We start from the raw sequence: 15,973 nt of genomic DNA, 5'->3' as shown, positions 1-15,973 counted from the left end.
AATTTTGCTCCTTTGCACCCCATTATTTTTATTTCTACTTTGCACATTCTTCCATTGCAAAACTACCATTCCAGTGTTTTACTTGCTATATTGTATTTACTTTGCCACCATGGCCTTTTTTGCCTTTACCTCCCTTCTCACCTCATTTGCTCACATTGTATATAGACTTGTTTATACTGCATTATTGACTGTATGTCTGTTTTACTCCATGTGTAACTCTGTGTCGTTTTATCTGTCGAACTGCTTTGCTTTATCTTGGCCAGGTCGCAATTGTAAATGAGAACTTGTTCTCAACTTGCCTACCTGGTTAAATAAAGGTAAAATAAATAAATAAATAAATAAATGTGCATAATCTCGGCCAGAATTAATCGCCCTTGATCTTCTCCAATGCCGTCCACAGGGCTTCTTCTCATCCCCATATTTGACCCAACCGGATGCTTCACATTTATACATCCGGTAAAATATCTGGCTCATTGTTCTATCTGTGTTCAGATAATTTGATTGATTTGCCTGAAATATCCTGCTGCTCTGGCGTGCCCTCTGACGGTAGGTCGGTGCATGGGCTTCATTACAGGTCACATGCAGAGAAACAGTAGCAGCGTCGATTTTCCGAAGATCCCCGATTCGGAGCTCGACTTTCCGGAAGATCCGGGTACTGGGCTTCATTCCGTTACAGGTCACATGAAGAGAAACAGCAGCAGCGTCGATTTTCCGAAGATTCCCGATTCGGAGCTCGACTTTCCGGAAGATACGGGTACTCGGCTTCATTACATTACAGGTCACATGAAGAGAAACAGCAGCAGCGTCGATTTTCCGAAGATTCCCGATTCGGAGCTCGACTTTCCGGGAAGATCCGGGTACTGGGCTTCAACCTCAACATAACAGCAATGGCGGAGGCAGCAGCTACAGCGGCTCCAGCAATACCAGGAGCCTGGACCAAACACGTCACCTGCAGGTAACGACAAGACCCGGGAATCAATTTAGCACCACTATGTTGATGTTGCCCATGGTTTGTAACCAAAACGCCGGGGGTTTTGGCCGTTTGTTAAGCGACTTTACAACGCCGTCTTTTGTGCTCCGGTAGCAAGCCCAGCTGTGTTTTGTTGTGATACAGGCAGCCGATGGTAAAACTGGTTCGTCCTGCAGTTGAGACATTATTAACTAGAGAGATATTCCCCCATACGATTCAAAGTGATACACAGTGACATCCGCAATGGCAACACAAAAGGAAAACGCATGGAGACCCAGCGGCAAACAGACACTGAATTCAATATAATTAAAATCAGAAAATGGTTTAATATGATAATATTTATCAGCCAAACACTGAAATGATTCCGGGGGGGGGATGTGTAAATATGGTTGGATATTTCGCAGAGCTCTCATTCCTCGACCAAAGCTAAAATGCGGTAGAGACAACCAGCTAACTAGCTAGAATTATATAAGTCAGTGTTTTACTGTTTTACTGAACGCCAGTTCTGTAATAGTGCTACTGTGTTTACTAGCTATCCACTGGTCTTTTAATTCCGCTGGATATTACTTGTAGTTACACCAATGGAGTATTGAGTCAAAGCTCCTGAAATATTGGTATAATTTAGGCCTTTATTTTGTCGCAAGTGATAAAAAAAATAATAATATTGATAAACAGGAAGAATTGTTTCTAGTCTTCATATTCCCACAGTAACGTTTTACAACGAGCATCATCGTTTGGTTCAAAAGCTACATTCAGGCAGTTTGTTTGAACACCTCTGTTGTAATCGATGTGAAATAACTTTAGCAGACATTTTTCTATTTTGTCTTTCCATTTCGCAGGTATTTCAACAGAGCAGATTTCAAATCATTTGTGTGATTTTTGTTTTGTTTTTTGTCTTTGGTTTCTTCGCAGGTATTTCATGCATGGGCTTTGCAAAGAAGGCATCAACTGTCGATATTCTCATGATCTCAACACCAGTCAACCAGCTGCAGCTATGATTTGCAAGTTCTTTCAGAAAGGAAACTGTGTGTTCGGCGACCGGTGCAGGTAAACCTTATTTAAAGTTTAATATGTTCCTTGTGGGTGGTGGGCCGCAGCAAGCTGCCTTGTAGGTGGTGGGCCATAGCAAGCTGCCTTGTAGGTGGTGGGCCGTAGCAAGCTGCCTTGTAGGTGGTGAGCCGTAGCACGCTGCCTTGTAGGTGGTGGGCCATAGCAAGCTGCCTTGTAGGTGGTGGGCCGTAGCAAGCTGCCTTGTAGGTGGTGGGCCGTAGCACGCTGCCTTGTAGGTGGTGGGCCGTAGCAAGCTGCCTTGTAGGTGGTGGGCCGTAGCAAGCTGCCTTGGAGGTGGTGGGCCACAGCAAGCTGCCTTGTAGGTGGTGAGCCTTAGCACGCTGCCTTGGAGGTGGTGGGCCACAGCAAGCTGCCTTGGAGGTGGTGGGCCGTAGCAAGCTGCCTTGTAGGTGGTGGGCCGTAGCAAGCTGCCTTGTAGGTGGTGGGCCGTAGCACGCTGCCTTGTAGGTGGTGGGCCGTAGCACGCTGCCTTGTAGGTGGTGGGCCGTAGCACGCTGCCTTGTAGGTGGTGGGCCGTAGCAAGCTGCCTTGTAGGTGGTGGGCCGTAGCACGCTGCCTTGGAGGTGGTGGGCCACAGCAAGCTGCCTTGTAGGTGGTGAGCCGTAGCACGCTGCCTTGGAGGTGGTGGGCCACAGCAAGCTGCCTTGTAGGTGGTGAGCCGTAGCACGCTGCCTTGGAGGTGGTGGGCCACAGCAAGCTGCCTTGGAGGTGGTGGGCCGTAGCAAGCTGCCTTGTAGGTGGTGGGCCGTAGCAAGCTGCCTTGTAGGTGGTGGGCCGCAGCAAGCTGCCTTGTAGGTGGTGGGCCGTAGCATGCTGCCTTGTAGGTGGTGGGCCGCAGAAAGCTGCCTTGGAGGTGGTGGGCTATAGCATGCTATCTGCTTTAGTTTTTGAGATTATAGAACTCTGCCAAGTTGTGCTGAGAGATTTGGTGCTTTTTGACGTCGGGTTCAGATATTTACATGAAATATAATTATAAAATAATGGCGTTAGAATTATATTAGAGCTTTTTAATGGAAATTCCAAAGCCCAAAATAGTGAACATTCAATTGCCAAAACATTACAAATATTCCATTGTCTCTAAGTTCCACATTGGGAAGACGTCAATGAAATTATAAATATTTCAGTTTTGTATATTACTTAGTTGTCTTTTAATGACTTATTTTTCCTTAAAGTAGCCTGATCACCTCATCTCTGTTCAGGCAGTAGCAGCCAGCCAGGCCGTCTAACTTTGTCCTGCCCACACTGCACACACTGCACTGTCTGTAGTCTGTACTCATTCTACTTAGCTAGCCTGCCCACACTGCACTGTCTGTAGTCTGTACTCATTCTACTTAGCTAGCCTGCCCACACTGTACTGTCTGTAGTCTGTACTCATTCTACTTAGCTAGCCTGCCCACACTGTACTGTCTGTAGTCTGTACTCATTTTACTTAGCTAGCCTGCCCACACTGTACTGTCTGTAGTCTGTACTCATTCTACTTAGCTAGCCTGCCCACACTGTACTGTCTGTAGTCTGTACTCATTCTACTTAGCTAGCCTGCCCACACTGTACTGTCTGTAGTCTGTACTCATTCTACTTAGCTAGCCTGCCCACACTGCACTGTCTGTAGTCTGTACTCATTCTACTTAGCTAGCCTGCCCACACTGTACTGCCTGTAGTCTGTACTCATTCTACTTAGCTAGCCTGCCCACACTGTACTGCCTGTAGTCTGTACTCATTCTACTTAGCTAGCCTGCCCACACTGCACTGTCTGTAGTCTGTACTCATTCTACTTAGCTAGCCTGCCCACACTGCACTGTCTGTAGTCTGTACTCATTCTACTTAGCTAGCCTGTCCACACTGTACTGCCTGTAGTCTGTACTCATTCTACTTAGCTAGCCTGCCCACACTGCACTGTCTGTAGTCTGTACTCATTCTACTTAGCTAGCCTGTCCACACTGTACTGTCTGTAGTCTGTACTCATTCTACTTAGCTAGCCTGCCCACACTGCACTGTCTGTAGTCTGTACTCATTCTACTTAGCTAGCCTGTCCACACTGTACTGTCTGTAGTCTGTACTCATTCTACTTAGCTAGCCTGTCCACACTGTACTGTCTGTACTCATTCTACTTAGCTAGCCTGCCCAAGTATGGCTGCAGAGTTGTCTGAAAATCATTTTACTAGTTCTTCATAGTAGATCAGTTATATTTTCACAAAGTGTCTCTGTCCCTGTCGTTGTTGTAAGTTTCTCTCTCATGTGCTCTGAGTGTATCTAGCCCAACGTAGCAGGTGTAGAAAGTGTATCCCGTCCAAAGATCTGTAAATAATGATGAGATGCTCATGTCCCCTGGCCCTAACAATGGCAGTCATTGTCCCAAAGGCAGGAAGGCAAGCTGACAAGCTTAGATCCAAAATAAGCCCATAGAAAGTCATTATTTTGCCAAGAGTAAAACCTCTCGCTTCGCCTCTTTCTCTCTGATCACTCTCTGAGTCGGGAAAAAAAAATGGAGCAATGAATTATGGTCATTGTAGGTAATTAACACATTTCTGCGCTGAACTAGGTTGGATATTTGCTTAATGAAAACTACCACTTCCTACATCGTTCCTAACTTGATTTCCCGGATTTTTCTCAAATGATTTGATTTCTCTCTAGAGAAACTGCGTGTTGGGCTCACAAACACCAGAACGAAATGGAATTCAAGTCATTGAATCAATGTCGGTCAATTTGTTTAAAAAAAATAAAAAAGAATGAAAACGTCATGTTGGTTAACCACTCAGCACTACTGTGGAGGGAGGAGCTTGTTTTGACATTTTGTGTATATTTATTTATTCTGAACACATTTCTGTTTGGCAAAGTCCATTTTTGCAAATTATTTCAAAGTACTTAAGTTCGCTAGCTGGACAGGCAAACGCCGCGGAGTACTAAACTTTAAACCAATCAGAACTTGTGTACTTTCCATGGTACTACGTCTACCAATCACGGAAGGTGGTATCGAGGTCTTGGATGGCAGGGAGCTCTGTCCCAGTGATGTACTGGGCTGTATACACTACCCTCTGACACCGCCTGGTATAGAGGTCCTGGGTGGCAGGGAGCTCTGCCCCAGTGATGTACTGGGCTGTATACACTACCCTCTGACACCGCCTGGTATAGAGGTCCTGGATGGCAGGAAGCTCGGTCCCAGTGATGTACTGGGCTGTATACACTACCCTCTGACACCGCCTGGTATAGAGGTCCTGGGTGGCAGGGAGCTCTGCCCCAGTGATGTACTGGGCTGTATACACTACCCTCTGACACCGCGCCTTGCGGTCGGATGCCAAGAATTATATAGACCGTTCGTATTGCATTCTGCATACTTCAAGTGCACTCAAACCGATATCTTATTTCAGTCTTTGGGAGCTTCAGTTAACACACTGACAGCCGATCAAAGGCTGTGTTTACATCTTAGATGCAGGCCGTAGGATACAGTATGTTTAGTATTGACTGAGACGGCAGTAGGATACAGAATGTTTAGTATTGACTGAGACGGCAGTAGGATACAGAATGTTTAGTATTGACTGAGACGGCAGTAGGATACAGTATGTTTAGTATTGACGGCAGTAGGATACACTATGTTTAGTATTGACTGAGACGGCAGTATGTTTAGTATTGACGGAGACGGCAGTAGGATACAATATGTTTTAGTATTGACGGAGACAGCAGTAGGATACAGTATGTTTAGTATTGACGGCAGTAGGATACAGTATGTTTTAGTATTGACTGAGACTGGTCAGTCAGCTTTTCTTCTGAGAACAGTTAGCAGGCTATATAGTGGAATTCTCTTCCCGGGGAATCATCTGACACCTAAGAACGCAACGCCACGAAACGCCACAGCGGTTTCCTAATGTCAACATGTTATTCACGTTGCTTGCACGCGCACACACACCCATACGGGGGATCAGCCAGGCTAGAGATCATTAAGGGCCCTAGTAATGGGACAACATCTGCCGTCATATCAGCCTATATTGCCCTGATGGAGACATGGATTACCCAGAGCGCACTGCGCCTCCAGCTGCTGTTTCTTCATCTGACTATGTCATGGCGGTTTTGGCACAGGGCTACTCATTTCTCCTAAGTGGAGATTCTCTCACCTGTCCATCTCCTCCTCATTTTAAATGCCATCACTGTCACTTGTCCTCTGAAGCTTGACATTATCTATCGCCCCCCTGAGGGGTATCCCAGGAAGCCATATAGAGCTACTTAGAAAACCTTCCCAGCTTCAGTGACCTTCACATTCCAGGCCAGGATCCATCCGTACTACGACAGTTACCTTCACGTTCCAGGTCAGGCTTCACCCGTACTACGACAGTTACCTTCACGTTCCAGGTCAGGCTCCATCCGTACTACGACAGTTACCTTCACGTTCCAGGTCAGGCTTCATCCGTACTACGACAGTTACCTTCACGTTCCAGGTCAGGCTTCATCCGTACTACGACAGTTACCTTCACGTTCCAGGTCAGGCTTCATCCGTACTACGACAGTTACCTTCACGTTCCAGGTCAGGCTTCATCCGTACTACGACAGTTACCTTCACGTTCCAGGTCAGGCTTCATCCGTACTACGACAGTTACCTTCACGTTCCAGGTCAGGCTTCATCCGTACTACGACAGTTACCTTCACGTTCCAGGTCAGGCTCCATCCGTACTACGACAGTGACCTTCACGTTCCAGGTCAGGCTCCATCCGTACTACGACAGTTACCTTCACGTTCCAGGTCAGGCTCCATCCGTACTACGACAGTTACCTTCACGTTCCAGGTCAGGCTCCATCCGTACTACGACAGTTACCTTCACGTTCCAGGTCAGGCTCCATCCGTACTACGACGGCCTGCCGCTAAACTCTCCCAGCAGGCTTGTAACTACGTCCATGTGGCACGTGGCGAGTCGAACGCCAAACGATGCTGAGACAGCCAATCCATGGGTGGGTGGCACGTTTTTCATTTGTGCCGAAAGTAAAAAGTTATTGTTAATTCAGCAGGCTATGGTGTGAGGCAGGCTATGGTGTGAGGCAGGCTATGGTGTGAGGCAGGCTATGGTGTGAGGCAGGCTATGGTGTGAGGCAGGCTATGGTGTGAGGCAGGCTATGGTGTGAGGCAGGCTATGGTGTGAGGCAGGCTATGGTGTGAGGCAGGCTATGGTGTGAGGCAGGCTATGGTGTGAGGCAGGCTATGGTGTGAGGCAGGCTATGGTGTGAGGCAGGCTATGGTGTGAGGCAGGCTATGGTGTGAGGCAGGCTATGGTGTGAGGCAGGCTATGGTGTGAGGCAGGCTATGGTGTGAGGCAGGCTATGGTGTGAGGCAGGCGTGAATCAGGCTATGGTGTGAAGCAGGCTTTGGTGTGAGGCAGGCTATGGTGTGAGGCAGGCTATGGTGTGAGGCAGGCTATGGTGTGAGGCAGGCTATGGTGTGAAGCAGGCTATGGTGTGAAGCAGGCTATGGTGTGAAGCAGGCTATGGTGTGAGGCAGGCTATGGTGTGAGGCAGGCTATGGTGTGAGGCAGGCTATGGTGTGAGGCAGGCTATGGTGTGAGACAGGCGATGGTGTGAAGCAGGCTATGGTGTGAAGCAGGCTATGGTGTGAAGCAGGCTATGGTGTGAAGCAGGCTATGGTGTGAAGCAGGCTATGGTGTGAAGCGGGCTCTTAGAAGTGGCATCTTTATTGTCGGTACTGCTATCTTTGGTGTGCTTATCTTATCCATGTACAAGCGCTTCTTTTCCTACACCTTTTCCGATATTAAGTCATGCAAAAGTGTTAGATTGCATGAAGTTTTAAAATGTGTTCTGTCATTACAAAATGTGTGATGTTATATATTATTCATGACTAACACCAAAAAAAAAATTAAGGGGATGCAATCTTGCAATCTTTGCAAGCGGGAGGTAATCAGATTTGAATTGGTCCTCAACTCGCGGGTCAGTCATTTTATTCAGGGTAAGTGGAGTTAGCCGTGTGTTAACCTGCCCCAGAGCAGGTTAGATCTGAAGAATACGTTTCTATGGCAACGCTAAAAGTTAAGACACTTTCGGATGACCGGTTATCCTGAGTTGAACTCCGTTGCCTCGCTAACTCCTCAAACCTGCTTCGTAGGATACCCCTCTGGTGCTCTTGCCGAGTTCCTCAATGAGCTTGACATCTTGATGAGCTCATTTCCTGACGATGGCTCACCACTGGCGGCAGTGTAGCCTAGTGGTTAGACCGTTGGACTTAACATTATCTGAGTATTGAGTTCAAACCCCCGAGCTGACAAGGTACAAATCTGTCGTTCTGCCCCTGAACAGGCAGTTAACCCACTGTTCCTAGGCCGTCATTGAAAATAAGAATTTGTTCTTAACTGACTTGCCTGGTTAAATAAAGGTTAAATCAAAATAAAACTCATCGTACTTGGTAACTTCAACCCTTCCGACGGCTGACTTCAATTCATTTCCTTCCCCCGGTTTCTTTCCAGTCCTTTCCTCTTTGACGTCACCCTTTCCCAGTCACCTCCCAGTCACCTCCCAGTCACCTCCCAGTCACCTCCCAGTCACCTCCCACTCACAAGGCCGGCAATACACTCTTGACCTCATCTTCACTAGAGGCTGATCGCCTGCTAATCTCACTGCAACCCCCCTCCGATATGTCTGATCACCACTACTTTGTCTCCTTTCCATCTCTCCCCCAGCCACTACCCATTCAGACCCATATGGTCATGCAATGCCACATCTCCTATACTCTCTTCCTTCTGCTAAATGCTTCTCCCTCTTGTCTCCTGACTCTGACTCTTCGGCCCTACTCTTCTTTGTTAGACTCTCTGTCCCCTTTCTTCCTGGCCCGACCACCGGCTGAGTGACTCACTGCGCGCAGCTGAGCGGAAATGGTGGAAAATTGACCTTCTGGAGGGCCTATCATCCTTCCACTCTACTTTCTCCTCCTCTGTTTACGCTGCTAAAGCTGCTTTTTATCACTCTACATTTCAAGCTTCTTCCTTCAACCCTGAAACTCTTCTCCACTTTCTCCTCCCTCTCTGTGGAGGACTTTGTCAACCACTTTGAAAAAAAATGGTTGACAACATCCGCTCCTCATTCACTCAGCCTGCTGAGTCCAGTGGTCCTACTCACATAGATCTCCCCTCAAGAAACCAACACTCGTCAGGACAGTGGGATAAATGTGACGTGTTGTCTCACCTAACTATCTGGAGATGAATGTACTGACTATGACTGAGATATGTGGTTGACCCATCTAGCTATCTGGAGATGAATGCACTGACTAGGACTGGTCCACCTAGCTATCTGGAGATGAATGTACTGACTGACTGGTCCACCTAGCTACCTGGAGATGAATGCACTGACTGTGACTGGTCCACCTAGCTATCTGAAGGTGAATGTACTGACTATGACTGGTCCACCTAGCTATCTGGAGATGAATGCACTGACTATGACTGGTCCACCTAGCTATCTGAAGGTGAACGCACTGACTATGACTGGTCCACCTAGCTATCTGAAGGTGAATGCACTGACTATGACTGGTCCACCTAGCTATCTGAAGGTGAATGCACTGACTATGACTGGTCCACCTAGCTATCTGGAGGTGAATGCACTGACTATGACTGGTCCACCTAGCTATCTGAAGGTGAATGCACTGACTATGACTGGTCCACCTAGCTATCTGAAGGTGAATGTACTGACTATGACTGGTCCACCTAGCTATCTGGAGATGAATGTACTGACTATGACTGGTCCACCTAGCTATCTGGAGATGAATGCACTGACTATGACTGGTCCACCCTAGCTATCTGGAGATGAATGTACTGACTAGGACTGGTCCACATAGCTATCTGGGGATGAATGTATTGACTAGGACTGAGATATGTGGTTGTCTCACCTAGCTATCTGGAGATGAATGCACTGACTATGACTGGTCCACCTAGCTATCTGGAGATGAATGTACTGACTATGACTGGTCCACCTAGCTACCTGGAGATGAATGCACTGACTGTGACTGGTCCACCTAGCTATCTGAAGGTGAATGTACTGACTATGACTGGTCCACCTAGCTATCTGGAGATGAATGCACTGACTATGACTGGTCCACCTAGCTATCTGAAGGTGAACGCACTGACTATGACTGGTCCACCTAGCTATCTGAAGGTGAATGCACTGACTATGACTGGTCCACCTAGCTATCTGAAGGTGAATGCACTGACTATGACTGGTCCACCTAGCTATCTGGAGGTGAATGCACTGACTATGACTGGTCCACCTAGCTATCTGAAGGTGAATGCACTGACTATGACTGGTCCACCTAGCTATCTGAAGGTGAATGTACTGACTATGACTGGTCCACCTAGCTATCTGGAGATGAATGTACTGACTATGACTGGTCCACCTAGCTATCTGGAGATGAATGCACTGACTATGACTGGTCCACCCTAGCTATCTGGAGATGAATGCACTGACTAGGACTGGTCCACCTAGCTATCTGGAGATGAATGTACTGACTATGACTGAGATATGTGGCTGTCCCACCTAGCTATCTGAAGATGAATGTACTGACTATGACTGTGATATGTGGTTGTCCCACCTAGCTATCTGGAGATGAATGCACTGACTATGACTGGTCCACCTAGCTATCTGAAGGTGAATGTACTGACTATGACTGGTCCACCTAGCTATCTGGAGATTAATGTACTGACTAGGACTGTGATATGTGGTTGTCCCACCTAGCTATCTGAAGGTGAATGTACTGACTATGACTGGTCCACCTAGCTATCTGAAGGTGAATGTACTGACTATGACTGGTCCACCTAGCTATCTGAAGGTGAATGTACTGACTATGACTGGTCCACCTAGCTATCTGAAGGTGAATGTACTGACTATGACTGGTCCACCTAGCTATCTGAAGGTGAATGTACTGACTATGACTGGTCCACCTAGCTATCTGAAGGTGAATGTACTGACTATGACTGGTCCACCTAGCTATCTGAATGTGAATGTACTGACTATGACTGGTCCACCTAGCTATCTGAAGGTGAATGTACTGACTATGACTGGTCCACCTAGCTATCTGAAGGTGAATGTACTGACTATGACTGGTCCACCTAGCTATCTGAAGGTGAATGTACTGACTATGACTGGTCCACCTAGCTATCTGAAGGTGAATGTACTGACTATGACTGGTCCACCTAGCTATCTGAAGGTGAATGTACTGACTATGACTGGTCCACCTAGCTATCTGAAGGTGAATGTACTGACTATGACTGGTCCACCTAGCTATCTGAAGGTGAATGTACTGACTATGACTGGTCCACCTAGCTATCTGAAGGTGAATGTACTGACTATGACTGGTCCACCTAGCTATCTGAAGGTGAATGTACTGACTATGACTGGTCCACCTAGCTATCTGAAGGTGAATGTACTGACTATGACTGGTCCACCTAGCTATCTGAAGGTGAATGTACTGACTATGACTGGTCCACCTAGCTATCTGGAGGTGAATGTACTGACTATGACTGGTCCACCTAGCTATCTGGAGGTGAATGTACTGACTATGACTGGTCCACCTAGCTATCTGGAGGTGAATGTACTGACTATGACTGGTCCACCTAGCTATCTGGAGATGAATGTACTGACTAGGACTGGTCCACATAGCTATCTGGGGATGAATGTATTGACTAGGACTGAGATATGTGGTTGTCTCACCTAGCTATCTGGAGATGAATGTACTGACTAGGACTGGTCCACCTCGCTATCTGAAGATGAATGTACTGACTATGACTGTGATATGTGGTTGTCCCACCAAGCTATCTGGAGATGAATGTACTGACTATGACTGGTCCACCTAGCTATCTGAAGGTGAACGTACTGACTATGACTGGTCCACCTAGCTATCTGGAGATGAATGTACTGACTAGGACTGGTCCACATAGCTATCTGGGGATGAATGTATTGACTAGGACTGAGATATGTGGTTGTCTCACCTAGCTATCTGGAGATGAATGTACTGACTAGGACTGGTCCACCTCGCTATCTGAAGGTGAATGTACTGACTATGACTGGTCCACCTAGCTATCTGAATGTGAATGTACTGACTATGACTGGTCCACCTAGCTATCTGAAGGTGAATGTACTGACTATGACTGGTCCACCTAGCTATCTGAAGGTGAATGTACTGACTATGACTGGTCCACCTAGCTATCTGAAGGTGAATGTACTGACTATGACTGGTCCACCTAGCTATCTGAAGGTGAATGTACTGACTATGACTGGTCCACCTAGCTATCTGAAGGTGAATGTACTGACTATGACTGGTCCACCTAGCTATCTGAAGGTGAATGTACTGACTATGACTGGTCCACCTAGCTATCTGAAGGTGAATGTACTGACTATGACTGGTCCACCTAGCTATCTGAAGGTGAATGTACTGACTATGACTGGTCCACCTAGCTATCTGAAGGTGAATGTACTGACTATGACTGGTCCACCTAGCTATCTGAAGGTGAATGTACTGACTATGACTGGTCCACCTAGCTATCTGAAGGTGAATGTACTGACTATGACTGGTCCACCTAGCTATCTGAAGGTGAATGTACTGACTATGACTGGTCCACCTAGCTATCTGAAGGTGAATGTACTGACTATGACTGGTCCACCTAGCTATCTGGAGGTGAATGTACTGACTATGACTGGTCCACCTAGCTATCTGGAGGTGAATGTACTGACTATGACTGGTCCACCTAGCTATCTGGAGATGAATGTACTGACTAGGACTGGTCCACATAGCTATCTGGGGATGAATGTATTGACTAGGACTGAGATATGTGGTTGTCTCACCTAGCTATCTGGAGATGAATGTACTGACTAGGACTGGTCCACCTCGCTATCTGAAGATGAATGTACTGACTATGACTGTGATATGTGGTTGTCCCACCAAGCTATCTGGAGATGAATGTACTGACTATGACTGGTCCACCTAGCTATCTGAAGGTGAACGTACTGACTATGACTGGTCCACCTAGCTATCTGAAGGTGAATGTACTGACTGGAAGCCTCTCTAGATAAGAGGGATGACTAAAATGTAAAACATTAGCCTGGTCCCAGATGTTTGAGGTCTTGCCAACTCCTATGGTTTGTCGTTACAATGACCGTTGGAGTGGGCAGGATTGTCCAAACCGACCAGGCTAGCTAGGTCAACATGACAATTACCCAACAACTCAAAAACACTCCATCAAATCAAACACCCATATTTACATTGTGTTCTGAGGAAGTCAGACTGCCCTACAATGTCTCTTACTGTGTAAATAATCTTGGGTTGTAATTCTATGCGGCGTTGTTGTGTTACTCCTAGGAATGTTTGCCCAAGCAAGGCCTTTCCTGGTGTTATCTGTTTTAAAAACAAAATGGCAGGCTTGGAAATGGGATTGAGACTGAAATGGCGCAGAGTAAACATGTTTAATTGTGCCGAGTTGAGATACTCCTTTGAGTAATCGTATGTATTATGTCAAGTGAGTTTTGTAATGGGCTAGCAGGTACGAGTAAACATTTTAAATGGACTACTATTTGCATATATATATTTTTTTAAACAATAGGCTAAATCAATGATATCCAGGAGCCACGATGCTGTCAAGTGTGGGAGTCCTAGCCTACGTCACATCCTAAGAAATCTCACTGAAAACTCATTCCCACCACAGTTGTTTGTAGACTTCTCATTGAGTCTTTAAACCAGAACACGAGTTCAACCAGTTCATTCAGACAGCGTCTCTCTCCTATTGGTCTGCTTTTAGCAGCATCCCCATAGTTACCATCCCATAGTTACCACTGCTAGCATTCTCCCAGGTCAACTGTCTGTTTAGGGAATTGTCTGTGTCCCCAAAAAGGCTCCCTTTTCCCCTATTAAGTGCACTACTTTTGACCCAGGGTCCTTATCAAATGTAGTGCACTATATCGGGATTAAGGGTGTTCTATTTGGGATGCACTCAATTTGCTTTTGTTAGCCGTCTAGCCTAGATGGTAATAACAAGGATTTACATAGGCTGCTATGTATGGACTGACTCTGTGAGCATTTACCTTCTAGCCTTCCCACTGAGACGGCTTAGACCAGAACCGGTGTGGCATTGACCTGTTGTTGTTATGTAACTAGACCCACTGAGACGGCTTAGACCAGAACCGGTGTAGCATTGACCTGTTGTTATGTAACTAGACCCACTGAGAGGACTTAGACCAGAACCGGTGTGGCATTGACCTGTTGTTGTTATGTAACTAGACCCACTGAGATGGCTTAGACCAGAACCGGTGTGGCATTGACCTGTTGTTATGTAACTAGACCCACTGAGACGGCTTAGACCAGAACCGGTGTGGCATTTACCTTCTAGCCTTCCCCCTGAGACGGCTTAGACCAGAACCGGTGTGGCATTTACCTTCTAGCCTTCCCCCTGAGACGGCTTAGACCAGAACCGGTGTAGCATTGACCTGTTGTTATGTAACTAGACCCCCTGAGACGGCTTAGACCAGAACCGGTGTAGCATTGACCTGTTGTTGTTATGTAACTAGACACACTGAGAGGACTTAGACAAGAACCGGTGTAGCATTTACCTTCTAGCCTTCCCCCTGAGACGGCTTAGACCAGAACCGGTGTAGCATTTACCTTCTAGCCTTCCCCCTGAGACGGCTTAGACCAGAACCGGTGTAGCATTGACCTGTTGTTATGTAACTAGACCCACTGAGACGGCTTAGACCAGAACCGGTGTGGCATTGACCTGTTGTTGTTATGTAACTAGACCCACTGAGACGGCTTAGACCAGAACCGGTGTGGCATTGACCTGTTGTTGTTATGTAACTAGACCCACTGAGACGGCTTAGACCAGAACCGGTGTGGCATTGACCTGTTGTTATGTAACTAGACCCACTGAGACGGCTTAGACCAGAACCGGTGTGGCATTGACCTGTTGTTATGTAACTAGACCCACTGAGACGGCTTAGACCAGAACCGGTGTGGCATTGACCTGTTGTTATGTAACTAGACCCACTGAGACGGCTTAGACCAGAACCGGTGTGGCATTGTGCTGCTGCTGTTGGTATGTGAAGGAATATTACTCCGCCAGTCGGTCCATATGATGGGGGTGTTGGGGATGTATCAGCCCTCATTATTCCATAGGGGGGCTAGAGGAGGGATGAAGAAGATGGAGGAACGGGAGGGGGGGGTGGAGGGAGGGAGGAAGGGGAGGGGGGGGTGGAGGAGGGAAGAAGTGGAAGGGGGGTTTAGGAGGGAGGAAGAAGAGGGGTAGTGGAGGGAGGGAGGAAGGAGAGGGGTAGTGGAGGGAGGAAGGAAGGAGAGGGGTAGTGGAGGGAGGAAGGAAGGAGAGGGGTAGTGGAGGGAGGAAGGAAGGAAGGAGAGGGGTACTGGAGGGAGGAAGGAAGGAGAGGGATAGTGGAGGAAGGAGAGGGGTAGTGGAGGAAGGAGAGGGGTAGTGGAGGAAGGAGAGGGGTAGTGGAGGAAGTAGAGGGGAGGGAGGAAGGAGAGGGGTAGTGGAGGGAGGAGAGGGGTAGTGGAGGGAGGAAGGAAGGAAGGAAGGAGAGGGGTACTGGAGGGAGGAAGGAAGGAGAGGGGTAGTGGAGGAAGGAGAGGGGTGAGTGGAGGAAGGAGAGGGGTAGGGAGGAAGGAGAGGGGTAGTGGAGGGAGGAGAGGGGTAGTGGAGGGAGGAGAGGGGTAGTGGAGGGAGGAAGGAAGGAAGAAGGGGTAGTGGAGGGGAGGAAGAAGGAAGGAGAGGGGTAGTGGAGGGGGGAGAAGAGGAAGGAATGGAGGAGGGGTATGTAGGTGGAGGAAGGAAGGAAGGAAGGAGAGGGGTAGTGGAGGGAGGAAGGAAGGAAGGAAGGANCCCCCTGAGGGGTATCCCAGGAAGCCATATAGAGCTACTTAGAAAACCTTCCCAGCTTCAGTGACCTTCACATTCCA

General features: G+C 47.6%; 1 pseudogene; it reads left to right on the top strand.

Moving 5' to 3' along the window:
* The first annotated feature begins 691 nt into the window (after positions 1-691).
* LOC116360576 (probable E3 ubiquitin-protein ligase makorin-1) overlaps positions 692-15,973 on the top strand; it is a 42,356-nt pseudogene continuing 27,074 nt past the window's right edge.

This window comes from Oncorhynchus kisutch, unplaced genomic scaffold, assembly GCF_002021735.2.
Source record: "Oncorhynchus kisutch isolate 150728-3 unplaced genomic scaffold, Okis_V2 Okis09a-Okis19a_hom, whole genome shotgun sequence".
NCBI classification, from domain to species: Eukaryota; Metazoa; Chordata; class Actinopteri; order Salmoniformes; family Salmonidae; genus Oncorhynchus; species Oncorhynchus kisutch.
The sequence above is the reverse complement of the archived record's forward strand: the minus strand, read 5'-3'. Positions and strand labels throughout refer to the sequence as shown.